This window comes from Ambystoma mexicanum, chromosome 5q (genome assembly GCF_040938575.1).
Source record: "Ambystoma mexicanum isolate Mex_15411 chromosome 5q, UKY_AmexF1_1, whole genome shotgun sequence".
NCBI lineage: Eukaryota > Metazoa > Chordata > Amphibia > Caudata > Ambystomatidae > Ambystoma > Ambystoma mexicanum.
The window spans coordinates 256,411,294-256,435,330 of record NC_090933.1 but is presented as its reverse complement, the minus strand read 5'-3'; positions in this window follow the sequence as shown (position 1 = coordinate 256,435,330).

Below are 24,037 nucleotides of genomic sequence, written 5' to 3'. Positions count from 1 at the left end.
ATCCTTGTATTTTATCATTGAAGCAATTGGGTAGCAGACATGTTTTAAAAATTGGAGCCTGTTTTTAATGTGTTTGCAATTCCATAAAATAAAGTAGCTAGTTCACTTTCGAACAGGAGGTGGAAAATGTATTCTACATTTTCTCTGAATCTGGGGTTTTCAGAATACGTTTGTAAACAGCGATATTCTGATGGACTCATTTTTTATGGATATTTCATCATATATTCCTCCTTTTCGTTTAGGAAAGAGTAGAGGAAAAGAATGTGCTTCTACATTTATCTCCCATATGCTCATTGGGAATTATTTGGCTTGACGCATTTGATATGTTTCAAATGCATCTTCTATGGTGTCTTTGGAGTGTAGTGGGTGAATTGTATACTGGTCTAAAATGTTGGATGCAGTAACAGGATCTACACATTCAAATTGCCCAGTTGGTGGTGAATCTTAAATTATTTCACCGGTTTCTTTTAGGTTTTACTCAATGCTAATATCTTTGTACTGTTGATTGTTTTCTGTGAGATATTGTAGGGATTGTCTAACTTTGTTTAATTTGACTAGATGTTGCTAAATATTTTTGTCTTTTCTTGGTACATCATTAACTAGTACAATCAGTAATTGATCTATTGGCTGTTGTACTCCTATAGTTTGTACATTTTCTTTAAGATCTAATGGAACATATACAACTTTTCCTTAAATGCCTTTTAGTAACTCACATGGAGGCAAATTTGCCATTTTCGGTTGAAGGCGTATTACAGCTGGAAGTGTTTGTACTGTTTGGATTATAATGCTCTGATACAAGTTAAGTTGTTGGAGAGCTTTTGGAAGTGGGAAGATTTCTAAGCTGTTAGTAACAGCATGTGATGGCGTTGCATTGCACTATGTAAAAACTATTGAGGGGTCAGTCATTTTGTATTTTATTTCTATTGTTAGATATAAGCTAATTGGAAACATTTTTTAGGCAATATCTATTATTGGTGTGCGCTTTTTGTAAAATGTTCTGCGACGACAGACACATACTTGGTCTGGTATTTTAGCAGATGTGTTTTGAAACATAGCTATTTCTTTTTTGTATGTGTTTGTTAGGAGGTTGTTGTTTGTGAGGCTTTCGCTAATGTTTGCTGTAGTTACTTAATTTTCTGAGCCAACGTCAGTTTCAAAATATTTGCTTTTGATGTGCTGTATTTTTTGAAGGAGTTGTTTGGATGTGCCATGTAGGAGAATATTATTTAAATTGTGGAGTTCTAGAGCAGGACATTTTGTGGATCTATGTGATTTTACCTAATAGAAAAAAGTGAATGACAATAACAGTGAATAGAAAACAGAGAACAAATATTGAAATGTTTTCTTGTTTCTATACCCCCAACTCTCCCAATTCCCTATGCATTTAACCACATTCCATTCCCCTTCCCACCCCTTTTATCCCCTTACCCACCCTCTATGTATATTTTAATACAATTTTCAATGTTTTTCTCTGATTTCTATTTGCTGTTATTGTATTCTCTGAAATTGTTTTCACTATTATCAATGGATACCCTTTTTGTTTAGTACAATCTATGCACAAGATTGTGTACAGCAGAATGGTGTATAGCTAATATTTTGATGTGGTGGAAGGTGCTTTTGCAAGTAGTTCCTGAAAGGCAGGCTAATGAATGGCCTCGCAGTCCATTTTGCACTTGGCAGGAGTCTATGGTTTTCAAAGTTTTGATTTTTGCTTTTGTCTTTTAGTTTCACATGGTGATTGAAGAATTGTCATAAAGATTTGAATTATTGTCGGCATACATTGCACATTGAACTGCATGTCCATTTGTACACTGGATGGTTTGTTTGGACGAAAGGAACTTTTGGTTGAAAGTTTCTTTTGCCATAATCGTGTCTCCTATCATTTCATCCCCTCGACCATAACTGCCTAGGGCGATTGTTTTATTTTTGTTCTTATTTTAGCCTTTTCAAATATGGTTCTGTGCTGCTTGTGTGAATCCATCCAACTTCACAGAAGTTTGAAAAAGTATCTATATTGCCATTGCGCATGTTTAGAAGTACTTTTGTACTGTATTGATTCATTTAGTTAGTGGTTTCATTCTGTTTGCCATCAACATAAACAACTTTCTCTTTAGTAGAAATGAGCTGTCAATTAGAGCTTTGTGGATCAGTTTTCTGCGGTAGTTTTTAAGAGCAGATTGTGACTTTTTAGCTGTCTTTATAAGATTGTGAAGAACTCTACGGTGGGACGTTTTCAGTAAAATACATTTTTGGGATTCCTTTATTATGGCTATGTTAACATTGGTAGATTTAGGTCCCCCATTCATTGAAAATAAGCATAGAAAAAATGGGATTTGCATGCAAAATCGCGCGCACCTCCTCGTTCATTGATTCATGGACAACAATGAGCGGGGCTTAACCGGGATCTGCGAGGAATCTGTGCCGGCCCACCATGTCACTGCGAGCCAACGAACGCCTTGTGCGAGACTCCAAGAGAAGGGCCGGTCAAGCCTGTGCAGCTACCTAAAAAGGGCGGGGAACACATGGAATGAGGAAGAACAAGTGAAAATGTGGGCATTACAAGGGACGTACCACCATTAAACAACTGCACAGCCTATAAGCATGCAAAAACAAACATATTCTTGGAATTGAACAGGGAATGCCAGCACTTGACAAAATTACGAGCCAATCAAGAAACACCTAGGCCACACGATGGCAAGAGTAAACTTCAGCCATCAACAAATGCACGGATACAGCCAGGTTGAATGCACCATTTGTTGCAGCTGTCATTTTGGGACTCCGCAGGCGGAGGACGATGGCCAGGACCCAGATCTTCCACTAAATACCAGCCTTTTGGATGTCTGACAACCGGGTCTATGGCAGGAATAGGTTCCCCCCTCATATCTTCCTTGACCTGTTCACGGAGAAGGAAGATGACCTCACATCACCCAACATGTGCTCCCAAGCACCGAACCCCTTGTCAAAGGTACTCACTGTTCTGCATTTTTTGGCCACTGGCTCATTCCAGCGTAATACAGCCATAGTAGGTGGCATCTCCCAGGCCACGTAGTCATGCTACTTACACCAGGTGTTGACAATCATAACTACACATCCTTCTGTCCGGCAGCATATCTATATGCCCAGAACACCAGCAGAAAGGCAACCAGTGTTCAGGATTTTCATGCGGTGGCACACATCCCAAAAGTGCTATGTGCCATTGATTGCACACATGTTGCTCTACGTCCACCTCGAGCAACAGAGCACATCTACTGCAACCGGAAACATTGGCACTGCGTCAATGTTCAGGTTGAGTGTGATGCCAGGGGAATCATTACTGAAGTGTATGCCAACTCTCCTGGCAGCAGACATGATAGTTACGTCTTCAGGATGTCCTTGCTACACCGGGCCTTGGAAGCTGGGAAGCATGGCAAAACATGGCTTATTAGTGAGTATGAATGGCCATGCATATGCTTGCCTGTTGCACACAGACCAATAGACACTGTCAACAAATGACAAACATTCTCACCTCTACAGGGAACAGTGCCTATCCTCTGAGCACATACACAATGACACCCATACGAACCCCAAACACACCTGCTGAGGTAAGGTACAACACTGCCAATATTGCAACTCGGAGCATAGTGGAGTGAATATTCGTAGTGCTCAGTCATGTTTCCACTCTTCGACCACTCTGGTGGTGTGTTGCTATATGCACCAGTAGTAGTGTGCAGGATCATTTTGGCAGAATGTGTCACCCCATCCACACCCACAGGCCCAGTGCTTGCATATGGCTGAGCAAAGGGCACATGGAGAGACTGCACGTACCCAGCTTGTGCAATCTCATTTCTCCTAAATCCCTCCCCTGTAGATTGCACATGATCCCACAAAATCCCACATGCCATTTAAATATGAAAATGGCCAAATCCACTGTGCCTCAAAACTACCATGAGAAAGTGCCCTTGGAAATGCAAATTTGTGTGCATCCCTTAGAACTAAAAGTCAAACACATTGAAGAGGGAGAACACTAATATCATTATGCCAACCATTTAATGAAAGCACCTCTTTGGCACCAAAACCATCCATATGTAATGTTAAAGGATATTCAGACCATGCACTATCACCACCATAGATGCGCTAATACATGTCCCTATTGTGGGGTGTAGAAAAGCAGTGCAGTAATGACTCACATGATACTCAACAAGGCAACAGGACCACAATAAACCCCATCACCAAAATAACTATTAACAAGAGGTAATAGACAATTGTGAGAAAGAGTGCAACCCACCAGAATGACCAAATCCAGACATGCAGCAACTAAAGTAGCCATTCCATAATGATCATGATAAATGCACATCGTACCTGTCCCCTTGGCATGCAGTTGACAGTCAACTTTCATCCCATGAAATGGCCATCATTCCCTGACGGAAGGATCTGCAGACAATGAACAAAATGAAACAGAGTGCAGGTAACACATCCATGCACCCAAAATGTCATGACCCATGGGAACCCATCAGTGCCTTAGAACACATGCAAACAACAACTCAATAGACAACCATTAAAATGTGTCCTAGCACACATGCAGCAACACCTGCACACTGCATGCAAATCTAACACACAAAACACACACACTGACAAACCACAACATCCCCCACACTGCCTGTCCCACTCACTGACATGCAGCAAATGTGCATGTCACGTATCCCCATTCACTAGACGATGGCACATAGACAACACACACATCAGTCAACATGCTGCATGAAAATGAGAAGACATCACATATGCAAATAATGAAGCCCATAAAAAAGCAGGGACACCCCTGGATGACTACAAATGACATGACACGGTATGCCATCACCTGTGTAGTATTGGGACAGTGCACTGAACACAGGGCAGCACTTTTATGCATTCAATTAAGTATTGGCCACTTGTTAGGTGCTTATACAATTAGCAAAACTGTTTCATGGTGCCCACAGGGCAACAGGGTGAGGACAGGGTAAAAAAGACAATGAATTACAACAGAGATAATTAATTGAATTAATAGTGCTAACAAATCATGAGAATAACTTGGAGGGGAGACAAACCTACTATGCCTTGTGAGTGTTCAGAACGTGCAAGGGTAGAGGGGAGGGAGGAAAGGGAAAAGATGCTGAGGTGCTCATGGAGAAGTGCTCAGGGTGAAGTGCTAAGAAAATAAAAAAGTAAGTGCAACCTCCCGTGGTGAGGCTGTGCCTGAGCAAGTGCAACATATAGGGCCTCATTACGACCCAGGCGGTAAGTTACCGCCTGGGTCGTACCTTTACCACCATGGCGTAAACTATGTTTACGCCATGGTGGTTGGCGGACTTACCGCCCCATTCCGAGGTGAGTGGGGCGGTAAGTCCCCATTAACCCATTTACCCTTCCCCATTCCCATTTTTGCCCCACAGGGCATAATGGGAGTGGGGAAGGCATTAATTACGCCACCGTAAATTACGGTGGCGTAATTAACAACAAGGTCCCTTAGCGCCATGGATTTTAACACCTGCTAAAAGCAGGTGTTAAAACCTCTATGGCGCTAAGGGACCTCGGAATCAGGCGGTAAGGGTCGGCGCTGTTTACGCCGCCGTAAACCCCTTACCGCCTGGGTCCTAATGAGGCCCATAGACTGCGGCTTGGATGAGAGAAGTGGGGGGTCAGGGCTCTGAGGCTAGAAAAGGCCCATGCACAACAATCAAACTACTGTATGATTAGCAGGGAAGAGAGGAGGAGAACGGAGAGGAGAAGAGAAAGGTTTTGAGGCTTTTCTGGAACTTAAGGAGGTCCTGCTCAAGATGCAGAGGGAGACATAGGCTATTACACAGAAGGCAGCCCACCAAGGAAACTGATCGACCAAAAGCTTTCTGTTTCGCAAACCACTTCACACGCAGGGAGTTGGTGCCAGGGAAATGCAGGAGTCTAGAAGAGGAGTATTTGGTCAGGTCAGGAAGCATTGAAGATAGAGTGGTCCCGGCCCCAGATAGCCTTGTGAATGATACAGAGGGATTTGAATTTAATTTGTGCGGAGACCGTGTGCCAGTGAAGGTTTTGTAGAGCAGAAGAGATGCAGTCCTTGAGTTAGAGGCCAAGGATAAGTCTTGCTGCCCTATTCTGTGTATGCTGGAGGTGTTGCAGGGTGGACGGAGGAAGATTAAGGAGGAGGCAGTTGCAGTAGTGTAGCCTGGAGAGAACCAGAGCATGGGTAACATTGAGTCTCTGGGTGAAGGTGTGGAAGGGTAGAGTTTATTTGAGAAGGAAGAGCTGAAAGGGGGGCTTCTTGACAATGTCCTCAATATGAGGGATGAAGGAAAGGAGGAGTTGAAGATGACTCCAAGATTCCTGGCTTCAGAGGTGGGAGCAGGGGAGCACATGGAGGAAGGCCAGAGTGAAGGGAAGAAGTTTGGTGCAGGGAATCCAATAGGGAGAATCTCTGTTTTGCTTGCGTTGAGGTAGAGGATATTAGCAGTGCACGAGGCCTGCATGGCGGAGAGGCAGTCAAGGATGAAGGAAGGTGTACCAGTGTCAGTAGGAACTTTGGAGAAGAGTCGTGTGTCATCAGCGTAACACTGGATGTTGGTGGCGAAGGAGGCAATGAGATGTGTCAGCAGGTAAAGGTATATGTTAAAGAGGCCAGGTGAAATAATGGAGACCTGGGGACACCACAGGTGAAGGAGGAAGTAGGGGAGGGGAAAGGGCCCAGAATGGTTTAGGAGGAACGGTCGGTTAGGAACAAGCTAAGCCAGTCCAGCGCCCGCTCTGAGATACCAAGGGTATCATGCAGACTTTTTATGTGGATGGAATGGTTCACTGTGTCAAATGCAGAAGAGTGACCAAGGAGGATGAGGATAGCAGCGGATTCGGAATCGAGGGATGCAAGCAGTTCTTCACGGGTGTTCAGGGGAGCAGGGTGCGTGGCTCTGGAAGCTTTGGATCCAGATTGTTGGTCATTTAGACCACCAAGAAGTTCAGTATGGGCCTTGAGTTGGGGGAGGGCCAACTCCTCAAGCAGTTTTCCCAGGAAGTGGGTGATTTAAATGGGGAGGTAGTTGGCTGGGCAGGAAGTTTTTGCAGATTGTATTGTAGGGATGGTGTGCACAAGGGAGTGCTTGAGGCAGTTTGGAAAAGCACTAGTATAAAATGAGTGGTTGCAGGGATCAGAAAAAGCAGGGGTGAGAGAGGAGATGCTGTCCTTGATGGTTCTGGAGGAGCATGGCCCAACCTGTTTGGAAGAGACCTTCATGGGGTTGACAACTCTGATGACCTCTTCAGTGGAGACAGGAGCAAAGGAGGAGAAGGAGGAAGGAGAAGAGTGAGTGGTAGGGAGGGCAGAGGGGAGAGGGTTGTGTTGGAAGAGTATGTGACAAGGATGTTCAGTATGTCCAGGGTTTTGGAAAAGAAGTGAGAGGCGAGTGCATTACAAAGGGGCTGTGAAGGAGTAGGGGCAGAAGATACTGCAGACGGGTTGGCAATTTCCTGCAGATTTTGTAGAGTTCAGCCATGATGCAAAGCACACAAATGCAAGTACACTAATACTCACCTCTTGCACTCCAGGCAGGATCATGCTTGACACATGAATTCAGAGAGGCCGATGTCAGACTGAAAGGCTGGCCACCGAGGCAACTGCCATGGAAGACATAAGCAGACAACACAAAGCAATTTGATACTGCAAGCAAGGATAAATGCATGCCAAGCGTAGGATGCAAACAAAAAGTGCCTGGGCAATGCAGACATCATTGTGACAGCACACAATTGGTACAAATCTGCATTCAATTGAATGCAGCAGTACCATGCACCCAGCTATGGTCAACTTGAAGCTGCAAACACCATGGTGCAGCATGCATGTGAAAACACCAACACACCTAAACGTAATGTTCTGGTACTCAACAAAGCATCCCGTAAATGTGCATCAATGTCCCCATGGTTGAGGCTTGTAACTGGTGCTGCACACCATCATTGGGGAAGTCTAAACAAGAGAGGCCAAATATGCCATCGAACCATTGCCCCACAAACATTGCAAGGGGTGTGAAGTGTCACTCAGTACACATGGTCAAAGTGGAATGAGAAACACACACACCAGCACAGCCATCAACACCTGTCACAGGCCACAAACAGCCGGCCCTACCACCCACTACCAAACATCCAAGAAAGAGCCACATAATTGGAACTTCCACAATGTTGAATATGAAACCAGTGGGCCCACCAATCCATAGAAACAACATCATGCCCAGACCTATCACCAGAACCACACCCTGTGAAACATGCACCTCTGAAGAAGTACTGGTGCCCCACAAGACAAATCAATCACAAGTGATCAAACACAGTGCAGTACTCCCAGCCAAACACCACCCATGCATCTGCAAATGCACTTCAATTACCTGCAGAGGGTATCCATCTACCTTGAATACGATCCACCCCATCAGGAGATGCATCCCCTAAATGCAAATGCATACATAGTAACAACAGAAAGAACACACACATCCATGAGAACACATGAATTGATCCTGAGAATATTCAGAGAGCACTGTAAGGATATTTGGCGTGTTACAGCACAGAGTACAGCACTACTGCACAGGTAGCAACCAGCACAGAGTACAGCACTACTGCACAGGTAGCAATTTTTTTTTGATGCAGCACCAAATGCCTATGGTGCATTGCTATATGTGTTACCAGATTAACAAGGAAAGACAGGCTATTCAGTCAAAAACGATTTTAACATATAAGATGCAAATCTATTTTTACAGTTAAAAGCACACATGCACATTCCAAAAATGCACACTATTTTTCACCTGAAATGCCTATGGTGCAAGAGACACATTTGAAAATTAATAACTAACATAACTCATAACTAACCTGACTAATGAAACTGAAGTTAACATAATCCACTAATAAAAATGTGTCTCCACTGCAGAAACAGGCCTACTCTGAAAGTGAACTTTTAATCGCACATTCATTTTTTTTTTTCGTTTTCTCTGCTGCTCTGTCCACATAACTACAGGAAGCAAAAGGGCTCGAAAGAACAGGAACTCAGTTGGTTACAAAGTATTACTATAAAAATGAGCCATTGTGTAGAGAGGGAGGAGATGGCATGATTGATTCTGATTGGAGCAGCGTCATAGCAAGTATCATGCTAGAGGCAGTGATTAGGGTTTTGCTGGGGGGAGTTTGAGGAGAGAGAAGGACAGTGGAGATTTGGAGAGCTAGGAGAAGGACCTGTTTTTTCCTGGTTGGAGCATTTCTGCTGAAAAAACTGAGAGTTCCAGGTAATGACCCCGGTTTGAGAAGGAAAGGCGCTCCTTTTCACTGGGGTTAATCTTCAAGGGAGCCACATTCAGAAAGAGAACAGCTGAAGAAAACTCGGCTGAACAGATAAGGTAATTACATAAGTGTGGGAGCTGAGTGTGTACGAGAATATTCAGTCAGAGTAGGAAAGGAGATTCCGGTGCCTTAATCACATGTTAATGTTGCAAATTGGGTTCTGTTCTCCGCCACTCTTTTTTCAGTGTATCACAGACAATGCTGTTACTGTGCTATTTTATTTATTTCTGTAAAGAGTGAGATCATGTTTAAATGCAACTTTTATAATACAGAAAAATATTTGAAAGCAGACGGGTGGTGTGTCTTATATTTACCAATACAGTGCTGATGATGAGGGGAGATTTTAAACAATGCAATTGTCATTTTAAGACAGATGTGTGCATGATCATATTCAGTATGGACAGTTCAGAGTGATTGTTTGTAGCATAGCTCGTTGGAGGTACATGAGCCAATGGGAAGAGGGACTCTCTGAACATAGTTCTCTACCGTATATAAGGTAGTGGAAATTACCACAAAATTACCACATATAGATCTCTGTCGTAAATAAGTCAGTGAGATCGCCCATGGTGGCACACTAACACTGAAAATGTGGTATTCCTGAAATGTAGGTCTGAGGTCTCTCTAGTGATTACACGAAAAATCTAAGCAAAGATAAGGGATTCTGGACATTGGGGCCACAAATAAAACAAGGGAATTATGCTCACCAAAATACCAACCACGCATACCAACCACGCATACCAACCACGCATACCAAATATGCATGTCTGGGTGCTGAAATAATGCATGTCCACTGTATTATTGTTGCACATGGCCCAATCTGAATACAAGGAGTGATTATTGCTAAGTTATTTTTCGACGGTAATAAAATACCGTCAGGCCCCAAATCTCCACAAAATACCCTACATATTTATGGTGCGTTGCAGGCCGGGAAAGTGATCATAGAGTACCTACTGGGCGTGGCAAGCGTGTCTCACACTGCCATTTGCACATTAAAGGGAACCCATTTTATAATAGCAGTGTGCCACTAAAAACAAATTTCAGAATGTCACAAAGGGAAACCACATTCTCAGATCTAGTGCAATATTTAGAGGCAAAGTTGTTTGCACATGGGAATTGGTCGTCGAATAGCACGTTAGAATGGAATAGCCGCATTCAGGGTGAGGTGCAGAAAGAAAAACTAGACAATATTTTTGCAGAAGGCAGCATAATTCAGGTCTGCCTTACAAGATTATTGAATGCAGCCGATAAAAGTGCAGAGAAAGACTGTTTAATACGGCTATGCGGCAAAATATGGTTTATTTTAAACAAGTCCCTGCAAATGCAAGAGAATGATACTCAGCTAATTAACAGGTTAAAGACTGAATTAGATGGGGCAAGTAAAAATCAGGAAATGTTGAGAGCAGAATTGGATGTATGCCAAAAAGACATGCAATTAAAATGCAGAGACTTTGATACTCAGTTATCCAAAAGCAAGAAACAATTTGAAGATAGTGAGCAAGAATTGGCACACTTAAAAGCCTTAGTGGATCACATTAGATGGGATAAAGATGAGGTTGTTTCAGAGATGCAGATTTTACAAAAAAAACATTGTGAAAAAGAAGGTGATCTCCAGAGTGCAGAACAAGAAATGATTAAAATGATTCAAGAAAGAGACAAGAGAAATAAAGAGTTCAATGAAAGCCAAATGCAAATGTGCGACATGCAGGAGGTGATTAATAAGATGAATGGTGAAAACAACTATTTGCAAGATGAAGCCAACAGACTCCTTAAAAAGTGTAAGGACTTAGAACAGCAAATGTGCATTCCAAGGTCCCAGGAGAGGCGGCAGGGTACCACATTCAATGGAGTGGAGGTGAATTCTAGCTCTGCCCAAAGAGCTAATGCTCCAGTGACTGGGCCGGTGACTGAACTTGGTTGCAGCGCCCTTGGGGGATTTGATACTCCCATTGGGGGAAGCCACCAATCTCATACACCTGAAAACAGGAGTGAATCACAAAATAGTGCAATTCCATGCATTGCAACAAGTAGCCCCATAAAAATAATGAAATCCATTAAAGCCCTGATCAAACCATTTAAAAAGGGAGGTGAATGCTGCATTGAGGATCACTTAGAAGCGGTGCATGACATTTTTAAAGCACTCCAGATACCTGAGGAACAGTACAGACAATATTTTCATTTAACTTTAGATGCCCCGACGGCCAGCATCATAAGGGGATTAAATAAACAGCAGAATATGACATGGCTGGAGTTTGAAAAAGAAATTAGGCGTCATTTTTCTCCTTTTCAGTCATTGCAGGAGGCAAAGAAAGTCGCGTATACAATTACTGCTGGACCTAATACATCTCCTCGCCAATTTTTACAAGACTTAAAAAGAGCATTTTCTCGCTTTGATGTATCTTTTGACTCAAATTCCAATGTGTTTAAAACTGCATACTTCTATGGGCTACAGAAAGCCATCATATCCCAATTGGTCCGTGAATTTGACCGTGACAAGTCCCTTGAATGGATTGTACATCAAAGCACAAAACTATATGAGGTACTCTATTGTCAGGGTAGAGAAAGTGATAAAATGAAAGATACTAGACCTAAATCTAAAGAACCCTCAGCCACAGTAATGGAAATCAGGTCAGCCAAAATGTCCCTTGAGTCTGCTCAAAGCCAAGGTAAAAATAATGTGACACCTGAACAAAGGGGTAATCAACAAAGATCGCCATTTCCTGGACCAATGTTCCAATCACATGATCCTAGTAATAGAGAGAGCTACATCAGCCCTAGGTATTTAGGGGACAGACCCCGGGTAGGATACCGGCCTGATATGGCAGGTATGAACAATAACCAGAGACAAAATCAAGATCAAAGAAATGATGGTCCCTACCAGTCATTGGGGACACAGAGCAGATTTGATCCCAGCACCATGATATATGGTAAGCAGGATAGGCCCCGATATGTGGATCGATTTACTGATAATGGAAATCAACCTAGGGGCCAGTACCCACAATCTGAGAGACAGGACATGAGGCAAAACGTGAACTACAATCCACGCCAGTACAATGATTCCCCACCAGGGGACTATAATCAAAGGATGGGTGCAACCCGCTCCCCTCCACAAATGAATCAAGAGTTCAGAAACCATCCCAACCGACATCAATCACCTGAGAGGTATCAGAATAGATCCAATCAGGGGGAAAACAACCAATATCGACCTAGGCCACAGAAAGAGGATCCTAGAGAGATGGAAAGGTTCCAGTGCCTTGAGGCCCAAGTGAAAATGTTAGCTGAGCAAATAGGAAAGCTCTATACAGCGCAAAAACAACCTTCCAAAGAAGGGGCTGATGGCCATAGGAATGACCGGGGGGCTTCCGAAAAGTGACTAAGTACTCATGATAACTGCAGTGCCAAAATGACAGATTGCTCTGATATAATTTTGCATAACGACTCTGAGATGCCTAATGGATTAAAAATGAAAGTACCAGTAAATGAAATTGTGACAGAAGGTGCAAATACTTCTAAAAAAGAGGTACGGTTTAACTTAGAGCTAAATAAAACAGTAAATATTTGCACAAATGAAAAAGAAACATTAGGTATTCCAAAAGAACAAAGGGACAGATTTAAGAAAAATAACTCATGCATGGGGAATACCAGTGAACAGGGAGTAAGTGGGGATGCTATAGCTCCTTCCCTGGGCAAGCAAAACGATGACCCAACACAGACAGAAAAAGGAAATACTCAAAAGGAGGGTACAAGTCAATCACCTGAAGAATTCTTTGAGCCACATATTTTTGAAGAGGCTGAAAGGGCTGGTATCACACTAAATGATCACAAATGCACAGAATAAAAAAATGACAAATTGCTGAATGATGTTGTTACACATGTTCAGTTGGAGGATTATAATGTGGTCTCTGATGTTACCCAGATGGATGGGCGAACAGTGGCCACACTCCAAAAAACCTCTGATCATGGAGAAATGAATAAAATCTCTCGCGCAGAAATGGGTAAAAAGGAGGGAAAAATGTCTTTTCATTTACCAATGTACTTAGCCAAAAGTGAAAAAGACCTGAGAAAGGTGAGCCCTGAACTCAGTAAGAATTCACACTTTTTATGTGTATTAGAGGAAGTTGAGGACAGATATTATGCACCCATCACTGTAGAAGAAAAATGCCACACCTTTGCTATGATTGACACTGGCGCACAGGCCACAATTATGTCCAAGGAGCTGGTAAAGAGTATCAATGAAGGGAGACCCCCACAGAGTCAGATCACAGTGAAGGAAAATCAAGGGCCAGTGCATAACTTTAATGGGGAGGAGGTGCCCATCATAGGTGTAACTGAGGTTGACATAAAAATAGGAAAGCACAGAATGAAACAAGAGGTATTGATCACATCTATTTGTGAAATTCCATTTCTGATGGGGACAGATTGCCTGAAAAGATTGTCTCCTCTCATAGATGGGGTGAATGGAGTGCTGTGGTCCTTAACCAAAAAACCATTGAGGCCTAAGAAACTAAAATCACAAAACAGCAATATAAATGAATGTCACACCGTTGCCAAAACAAATGATGCTGTGGAGGTATATCTCCAGAATAGCTGCATACCTAGTGTCACTGTTATATTAATGTGTCAAGACAAAATGCAGAGCGACAATGAAAAACTACCTGTACAAATATACTTGGACCCAAGGAAAAATTGGCAGACTGCCATAGATGAGCACACATTACGTTTTTATTTAAAAGAGAAAACATGCAAACCGAATATTGCTCCTAAAACAGATTCAGAAAAACACATTACCACTCTGGCAGAAATACACATGGAAGATGAGAAACCATGGGTTCATGTTGGTATAAATGACTATTTTAAAACAATAAAAGCCACTTTAGCGCTTGAACATGAAAGGAGTTTCATTAATGAGAAATTGTTGCAAAAAATAAGGGAAAGGGAAGAAATTCCGAGATTTAGGATTAAAAACCAATATGTTTCTGGGTTGGACAGTCCAGACTTTGAAAACCGAATTGCAGGCAGATGCATGCTTAAAATTAGCATTGGGCAGAAAACAATTTACCATAATGTCTGGATAGTGAGTGGAGCACAAAATGAATTTTACATGGGCAATGACATCATGCACAGAATGTGTATGGTGTTAGATTTCCTTAATCAAAAAATATGGTCACGCCTAGGTGGTCCGGCACCTGAATTTGAAGACAAAAGAAGGGCTTATCATTGTGAACAACTGGTTCCTTATGCAATCGAATTACAAATGAGGAAAGATACTATTATTCCTGCATTTACAAAACAGTTTGCAATAACACTGAAATGCAAAAATGGACAGCAGATGAAAGGCTCTGATGCATTTGTATGCCTGAATGAATCCATAAAACAGCAAGGCCTGTATTATGAATACATTCCATTGGTAGACATTGGTGAAGGATCTGTAAAAATCATGGTAAATAATAAAGGTTGTCAGGATATTCATTTAGAGGAAAACTCCCCATTAGGAATGGCCATACAAAAATCACATTATACGGCAGATTTAAATAACATGGTGATTGGGAATATTCCTGAGAAATATGTAGATGCCAAGGGCGAGTTGCCAGAACACCTGGACTCTCAGCCCAAAGGAATATTTAAAATTAATTCTGTGTATCCTTATGATTCAAATGAGACAGTGTGCTGCCATAAAGAGGATTGCATAATATTTAATTTAAATGAAAATGAAACAGAAAATCAGCCCATTGAAGTGGAAGCTGATATGCCAAAATATTTAAAAGTGGCAGCTTTACAAAAAGACACAGCCACACAGTTAGAGGAAAGCGCCAAGATTCCCTTACCAGAAGATTTTCCAGAATTTTCCAAAATGGTAGAAGAGCAGATCTCCTTAGCGGATGCATGTGAAAGCAATGAAGAGAGGGACAATCTGAGGGAGATAGTTATGGAGTTTAAGGATGTATTTGCAAAAGATGCTTATGATTGTGGTTTAACTGATTTACATGTGGCCACACTACCAGAAGGGTGTAGCAGAAATCCAGTGTTTGTACGCCAGTATAGACTACCGCTGGCATGTTTAGAATCATTGGCAGAGATTATTAAAAATTTGGAATCGCGGGGAATCATCAGGCCCATTCATAGCACATCCAATACACCTATTTTAGGTGTGTTAAAGCCAAATGGTCAATGGCGGCTGTGTGCAGACTTGAGAGAGTTAAATAAAAGAGTACCAATATCTAGATGGCCACTGCCATTCATTGATCAGGGCCTAGCGCAGGTACATGGTTCAAATGTATTTACCACATTAGATCTCACCTCTGGATATTGGTAGCTCCGTTCGGGTACATCAATAGTGGGAGTGAATTTGGCATATTTTTGAGAAAGGCCATGCCGGATGCAGCGGAAAGAGGAACAATAGTTTATGTGGACGATGTCCTGATAAAAAATGAAAGCCTGAAAAGCCATTTTGATGAAATAAGACATGTACTTGGCCAATTGCAGAAAGCAGGCGCCAAAGTATCTTTGCAAAAAGCACAATGGTGCAAGAAAAAAGTGAACTTTCTAGGGCATGAAGTGACTGAACATGGGCTAAATCCACAAAAGAAGAAAATAGAGGCCATACAAAGATTAAAAGATCCTAAAAATGTGAAAGGAGTAAAAAGTTTATTAGGGATGACAGGCTATAACAGAAAGCTCATTGAAAACTATGTAGAAATCACCCAACCATTGACTAAACTGCTTAAACTGAATACTCCCTGGAAATGGGAAAAAGGGCAGTCTGATGCAGTGGCTAAATTAAAGGAATGTCTTGTAAAGGCACCATGTTTAGCATACCCCATAAAGGACAGGGATTTCTTTATAGAAATAGGTTTTTCTGAACATTGTATGTCAGCAGTGTTATCACAAAAACATGATTTGAATCACAAAACCATTGCATATGCAAGTAAGGCATTTTCCCAAGTTGAAATGAAATTTAATGAATGTGAAAAGGCCCTATTAACCACTGTGTGGGCGCTACAACATTTCCGCCCCATTGTTCAGGGAGAAAAGGTAATTATTGAAACAAATCATCAACCTTTGCAATTTTTAGAGAGTAAAAGAATTAGATCAGGTAATCTAGCGCAATCCAGAATCACTTCATGGACGCTAGCATTACAAGGTTTTCCCGTAGAAGTGAGATATGGACAAAATAAAAAGAACCCAATTTCTCAAGGGTTAGCTGACTTACATGACTGTGCAGCTGAACAAATACCAAATGAAATGGAAGTAGAAACTAGTTTGCAGGAATTTGAACAATCACCACACAAAGCTTTTGATGAAAAAACATGCAAGGATTTGCCAACTGTATATGTGGATGGTTGTGCTTTTCACATTGAAAATGACAGTAATAAACAGTTAGTGGCAGGAATAGGAAATGTCTGGTTGAAATGTGAAGGTGTCCCCAGTATAGGGATGAGGATTGGAGATAGGAGCAGTCAGGTGGCGGAATTGGCAGCCATTTATAAAGCAATTGCTACTGCAGTTGATAAAAAGTTCAGTGAAATTGTCCTGGTGACTGATTCTGACTATGCACGGAATAGCTTTGTGGAGTATTTGCCTGGTTGGAAAGCAAGAGGCATGGTTACATATAACAAAAAGCCACTTAAGCATGGAAAAATGATACAAGCCATAGACAAATTGGTGTCAGAGAATAAGTTAACAATATACTGGAGAAAAATTTGTGGGCATTTAAAAACACCAGGAGAGGATAAGGAGGGAAATGATAAGGCAGACCACCTGGCTAAGATTGGGGCTGTGATGGGAGAATTGCTACCTATTGATTATTTAATGGGTGAAATACAAATTGATGCAGTCACACGTTCTAAAGCACCAAAGGAGGTAGATCAACCGGTGGTGCAGTTGAGTCATGACACGCCAGACCAAGATTTGATTGAGGCACAAAAGAATGATCACATTTTGGGAATCTATTATAATCATTTGATAGATCCCGAACAAAATCCTTTAACAGAAAATGATTGTATGGGAAAAGAAGAGTTGAGGGTGCTATTAAAGAACAAAACACAAATTAGATTACAGGATGGACTCATGATTAGAGAGTCCATAACAGGACAAATACAGTGGGTAGTACCCCTTTCATTCAGAGGACTAATGCTACACCATGCACATGATGCCATAACCGCAGGCCATAGAGGTTCACAAAAAACATTAGAAATACTAAAAGATTATGCTTACTGGCCACATATGTCCCAAGATGTGGAATTATATACTAGAGGATGTCTAGTATGCGCCCAATTTAAACCTGCTTCACCAATGCATAGAGCACCATTGATGAAAAGAGGCCTAACTCTCCCATGGTCAGATTTGCAAATAGACTATGTAGGTCCTTTAAAAAGGTCGAGCAGGGGACACCGTTATATTTTAAGTGTGGTATGTTTGATGTCGAAGTGGATTGAATGCATTCCTGCACCAGATTGTAGTGCGCAAACAGCAGCCACATTGCTGGTGAACCATGTGTTCTCAAGGTTTGGGTTGCCACAAAGAATTGAGTCAGACAGAGGAAGTCATTTCACAAGTACTCTAATGAGTAAGGTATGGCAAATACTAGGTGTGAAAAGGAAACTACATATCGCATATCGGGCGGCGTCTCCAGGTACAGTTGAAAGAAGCAATAGGTCTGTTGTGGATATTTTAAAGAAATTTGTGGCAGAAGCAGGTTCCAGCTGGGATTTACGTTTACCGTTGGTTTTGATGGCAATCAGGTCGACTCCTGCCAAAGCAACAGGTGTTAGCCCCCATGAGGTCTTGACAGGTAGGAAAATGGTGTTACTGCAACACCTACTATATAGAACACAGGAGCAGACACTTGTGAGTGCATCCACAGTTCATGAATATATTGATGAACTGAGGAGGCATTTGCAACATGCATTTGCTTTTGTGCAGAGAAATCTGGAAAGAGCTGCTGACAGTGCAAAGTCTTATTATGACAAAAAGACATCAGTAAAGGAATACAGTGTAGGGGATCAGGTGTACAAGTTTCATTTTGGAAAAAGTAAACAGAAAAATTCTAAATTTCTAGCAGCCTGGCAGGGGCCATTTCGAATTATAGATAAGGTCTCTCCTGTAGTTTATAAAATTTTGAAAAATGAAGGTGAAACAGCAATAGAGCAGTTTGTCCATGTAAATCAAATCAAACCATGCCATCCCAGACATGAGATCAGGCAGCTTGAGCATGTAGAAACAGATAAAGTCCCTTGAACACAAAAAGAGAAAATAAATAGGTACAATCAGGAGGCAGTGACAAAGAAGTTAAAAAGTTGATTGTTATGATGGCACATAAACACTGTAATATATGTAAAAATATATAATATAAAATAAATAAATAAATAAATATATAATGGAAGCTCATGGTTGGTGTGCGGAGAGAAAATGTATTAAATATTGAATCCTGTTTATATGTGCTTGTTTTCTTTTAACTTGTGTTTAATTTCAGAAAAAAAAAAACGAAATATTTTTACCAAGCATGTTTTATTTTTGGCAAAAGGGTGAAGTTAGTATTGTGCTATGTACTTAATTTGTTTATTTTCTATTTGATTTAGAAAATTAACATTATTTGGTCGGAGGTTCCGGGATCAGAGGCCACGGGAGACGATGGAGTCCTGGAGTCCCCTGGATGAAGACCAAAAGATGCCTGCCTCCAGGTGGAGGGGAAGACAAGATAACCAGAATGCTAAAAAAAGATGACTCCTATGGATCTAAGATTGCCAAGATGAAAGTGTACTCGAATGAACCAAATAACATCGCTGGTCGGGACATATCAGAGGCAGACAAGAGTCCTGACATATGGAGTTCCACGTATTTATTATTTTAATTATTTATTTTAATTTGTTATATTAATTATTTGTTTTGGTTAGTTGTTTTATTTCATTGTTTTTATTTGACTTGTAAAATCTAAACTTAGAGTAATGCCACTTCCACTGAGAAGGCAAATGTAGAACATTTTGTAAACTAATGAACTCAGATGAATACTGTGTTGATTGCAACTTTTTCATTGATGCACATGAATATTCATTTTGTTGGATTGCTATATTGTGAAAAGAAGAAAAAGAACAAATTGGTTTTAGGAATTGGCTTGGATCGTAGCCAAATTCTAAAAACAAAAGGAGGGTATGTAAGGATATTTGGCGTGTTACAGCACAGAGTATAGCACTACTGCACAGGTAGCAACCAGCACAGAGTACAGCACTACTGCACAGGTAGCAATTTTTTTTGATGCAGCACCAAATGCCTATGGTGCATTGCTATATGTGTTACCAGATTAACAAGAAAAGACAGGCTATTCAGTCAAAAACAATTTTAACATATAAGATGCAAATCTATTTTTACAGTTAAAAGCACAAGTGCACATTCAAAAATGCACACTATTTTTCACCTGAAATGCCTATGGTGCAAGAGACACATTTGAAAATTAATAACTAACATAACTCATAACTAACCTGACTAATGAAACTGAAGTTAACATAATCCACTAATAAAAATGTGTCTCCACTGCAGAAACAGGCCTACTCTGAAAGTGAACTTTTAAACGCACATTCATTTTTTTTTTCGTTTTCTCTGCTGCTCTGTCCACATAACTACAGGAAGCAAAAGGGCTCGAAAGAACAGGAAATCAGTTGGTTACAAAGTATTACTATAAAAATGAGCCATTGTGTAGAGAGGGAGGAGATGGCATGATTGATTCTGATTGGAGCAGCGTCATAGCAAGTATCATGCTAGAGGCAGTGATTAGGGTTTTGCTGGGGGGAGTTTGAGGAGAGAGAAGGACAGTGGAGATTTGGAGAGCTAGGAGAAGGACCTGTTTTTTCCTGGTTGGAGAATTTCTGCTGAAAAAGCTGAGAGTTCCAGGTAATGACCCCGGTTTGAGAAGGAAAGGCGCTCCTTTTCACTGGGGTTAATCTTCAAGGGAGCCACATTCAGAAAGAGAACAGCTGAAGAAAACTCGGCTGAACAGATAAGGTAATTACATAAGTGTGGGAGCTGAGTGTGTACGAGAATATTCAGAGTAGGAAAGGAGATTCCGGTGCCTTAATCACATGTTAATGTTGCAAATTGGGTTCTGTTCTCCGCCACTCTTTTTTCAGTGTATCACAGACAATGCTCTTACTGTGCTATTTTATTTATTTCTGTAAAGAGTGAGATCGTGTTTAAATGCAACTTTTATAATACAGAAAAATATTTGAAAGCAGACGGGTGGTGTGTCTTATATTTACCAATACAGTGCTGATGATGAGGGGAGATTTTAAACAATGCAATTGTCATTTTAAGACAGATGTGTGCATGATCATATTCAGTATGGACAGTTGAGAGTGATTGTTTGTAGCATAGCTCGTTGGAGGTACATGAGCCAACGGGAAGAGGGACTCTCTGAACGTAGTTCTCTACCGTATATAAGGTAGTGGAAATTACCACAAAATTACCACATATAGCTCTCTGTCGTAAATAAGTCAGTGAGATCGCCCATGGTGGCACACTAACACTGAAAATGTGGTATTCCTGAAATGTAGGTCTGAGGTCTCTCTAGTGATTACACGAAAAATCTAAGCAAAGATAAGGGATTCTGGACATTGGGGCCACAAATAAAACAAGGGAATTATGCTCACCAAAATACCAACCACGCATACCAACCACGCATACCAACCACGCATACCAAATATGCATGTATGGGTGCTGAAATAATGCATGTCCACTGTATTATTGTTGCACATGGCCCAATCTGAATACAAGGAGTGATTATTGCTAAGTTATTTTTCGGCGGTAATAAAATACCGTCAGGCCCCAAATCTCCACAAAATACCCTACAGCACTCATTGCAGAAGCCCCACAGGGTGAAAGAGGGTGACAGGACATAGATTGTGATCTGCCCATTCGTGCAGCATAGCACAACAGAGAGAGGGAGAGAGAGTGAGAGGGAAGGCCAAGTAAAGCATACATCAAGGAGTACACTGCTTTGATTGGCGATGGCTAATGACATGCACTACACCACAGTCGTTGCGGCCAAATATACATTGACTGAGGGAGGTAACACAGTGACACGAGTACCACTTGAATAACCATCCTGACATGATGGCATGCAAAGCACATATAATTCAAACTACACATGCAGCAAACATGGTGACCAATGACGCATGCTCAACATGCAAGACAGTGCTCATGCTTACCCGTTGACTGCGCTGGCATGGTGTGAATCCCACATCACCTTCATCACCAACTGTGTCTCCAAATTATCGACAGGGAGGACAGTGCCTGGAGGAGGGTATGGGGAGCATGGATGTCAAAGGGTGCAGGGTGTTTCCCCTTGGACAGCAGTCACCGCCAGATCATGAATTAGTGACACAAGATGGGAGAAGACATTACAACATGCATAGTGAGGTACCATTCACACAGCACACATGTGTAAGGAAACACTGAACCCATAGTTACCTGCACATGCCATCCTGTGCACATGCAAGTTGACCTCACTATGCATGCCTGCATGTCCACCACTGCAAACATCATTCATGGCTTTGAGAGGTTAATTGCACAACTCAAGAAAAAAAGATTAAAAAAAGAAAAAATACTGAAAGGTCAACTCAAAAATAAAATGGCAACATCCGGGCCTGGGATCAACTAAAATATAAAGAAATCAACAAGAAAATCAAAAATGTCCACAAAAAAAAATAGTTAATCATGAACCGGGAGGCAGGGGGTCAACTTGGGGGGGTTGGAGGGAGGACATCAACATTTGTTTTTTTTTTTAAATTACAAAAAATCCCCTCCGTGCGCTCACAGACCGCACGGCTATGGTGGACTGGGAGGCATGTCTCTGTTGGCACCACCATCCTGTGTTGAATCAGAAGGTGAAAGTGGTGCTGTAGGCTCACCACAAAGTGCCCTGGCCTGGTCATCGGTGTCAGTAGCCATGCGTGATACTGATAAATGTACCAGCAGACTGAGGGCTTGGAGTTCACTATGCACAACCTCACAGGTTGCACAGGGATCCTACGCGAGAGTCTGCCTCAATGATAGCATCTCCTGCCGGATCAGTCTTCTGCTGGCTGCCTCTTCTTCATGGATTGCAGCTCTCTGGGCCAACAACTCTTGTCTCAGGGCTTACCTGTGTGCTCGACCCTCTGCAAGCAGGGATGCCTGCAGACACTGCAGATCTGCCCTTCAGCCCCTCTTGGCCTCCATGTGCAGCCTGTGGGAACAGCATGTGGACTAAATGACCAACAGCTGTTGCTCCACCTGTGTTGCTGGTAGGATCATGGATCTGGCCACCCTATCCATGCCCTCAGCCAAACTCTCATAGGCAACACTCTGTCGGTGTGCGGAACATCTGCTGTTCCCACACTGTCTGCCCAGCCTGCACACGTCCCCCACGTGTGCGGGCCCATGCCTGCCTGATCCAAGGGAGCATGGCCCTTGCTCTGATGCCACTGTCTCTGGCTGCAGGACTGCAAACCTCCCTTGGACATCTGCCCCAGGACCAGAAACCAATACATGTGAGTGGCCTTGCAGCGGTAGCAAACAAAGATGGGTGTGACACCACTGACTGGCCTTGTGAAGGCACCTGCCCCCTGCGGACTCACAGGCCCCAACTGCTCCACCCATTGGTGCACTCACCTCTGCCAGCATTGAGGACTGCACATCCAGTTCAGCATCAGAGCTACTTGAGTCCAAAGAGTCCAGATTGTCTGCAGTATGGCTCAGGATGGTTTGTAGCACCAGTGAATTCTCACTGCCTGCCACACCACATCCTCCAGTGCTGGTTGGAAGCACCTCCTCTGCATTTGGTGCCTCCTCACCTGCAGATGGACAGGAAAATACATTTGGAGTCATGTGCAACATGTCTACAGTAAACATATGTATCACATTCCTGTCATGGAACAAAATACAGGGCATGTCACCATATGAAATACAGCATCCACACACTTTGTACAACAAGCTATCTGAGCATGGTATATGCAGACTGGCAACAACATTCCCTGCTCAGGGCCATGCTGCCAGTGGACACATTGCCAACGAACAATGTCGTTAAGAGGCACATTATGGCCCAGGGCAAGCTAACTGTTGACTAGTGCCAGTGAAAAGGGCAAGGCCATGTGGCCCTGCAGCATGCAATTACATCACATGGCAACAAGCAGACACACATATCCACATCCAAGTCTGCATCCATCACATGCCACACCAGTGTTGACCTTAAACACGGACTGTACACAATGGGAATATGCCGTAAGTGTGTGAAAAAGGATACAGTCCCAGTTGATGAATGGGTCTAAGAGTACCACCTAACCAAGGTCAATGAAGTGGTGATAGTAAGTCAATGGAGTTGTAGAGAGGAACAAGGTACAGTGACTCACAAGAGGGAGAGGGGCATGGACGTGTGGTCAGGTGGGGGTGTTGAGGTGGGCATGCCTACTGCAGTCCTGTCCCAGGGTCATGATGCTGTGCAGGCGACTGTGGAGGTGCTGGGCAGAATCCAGTCCCTGGGCCATTGGAAGCAACAGCATGCGCCTGCCAAGATGCCTCCACCCAGACCCAGCACCCAGTATCAGCTGATGTGTCCACCCAAACCGACACCCCGTTAACATCCGGTGTTGCCATTTGGAATTATGTGCTACCCCTGCTGGCCAGGATGGCGAGGCAGACAGCTGTCATCGTGATGATGTGTACGGTACTCGTGGTCTTCTTGCATGTCATCACAGTGAGCTAT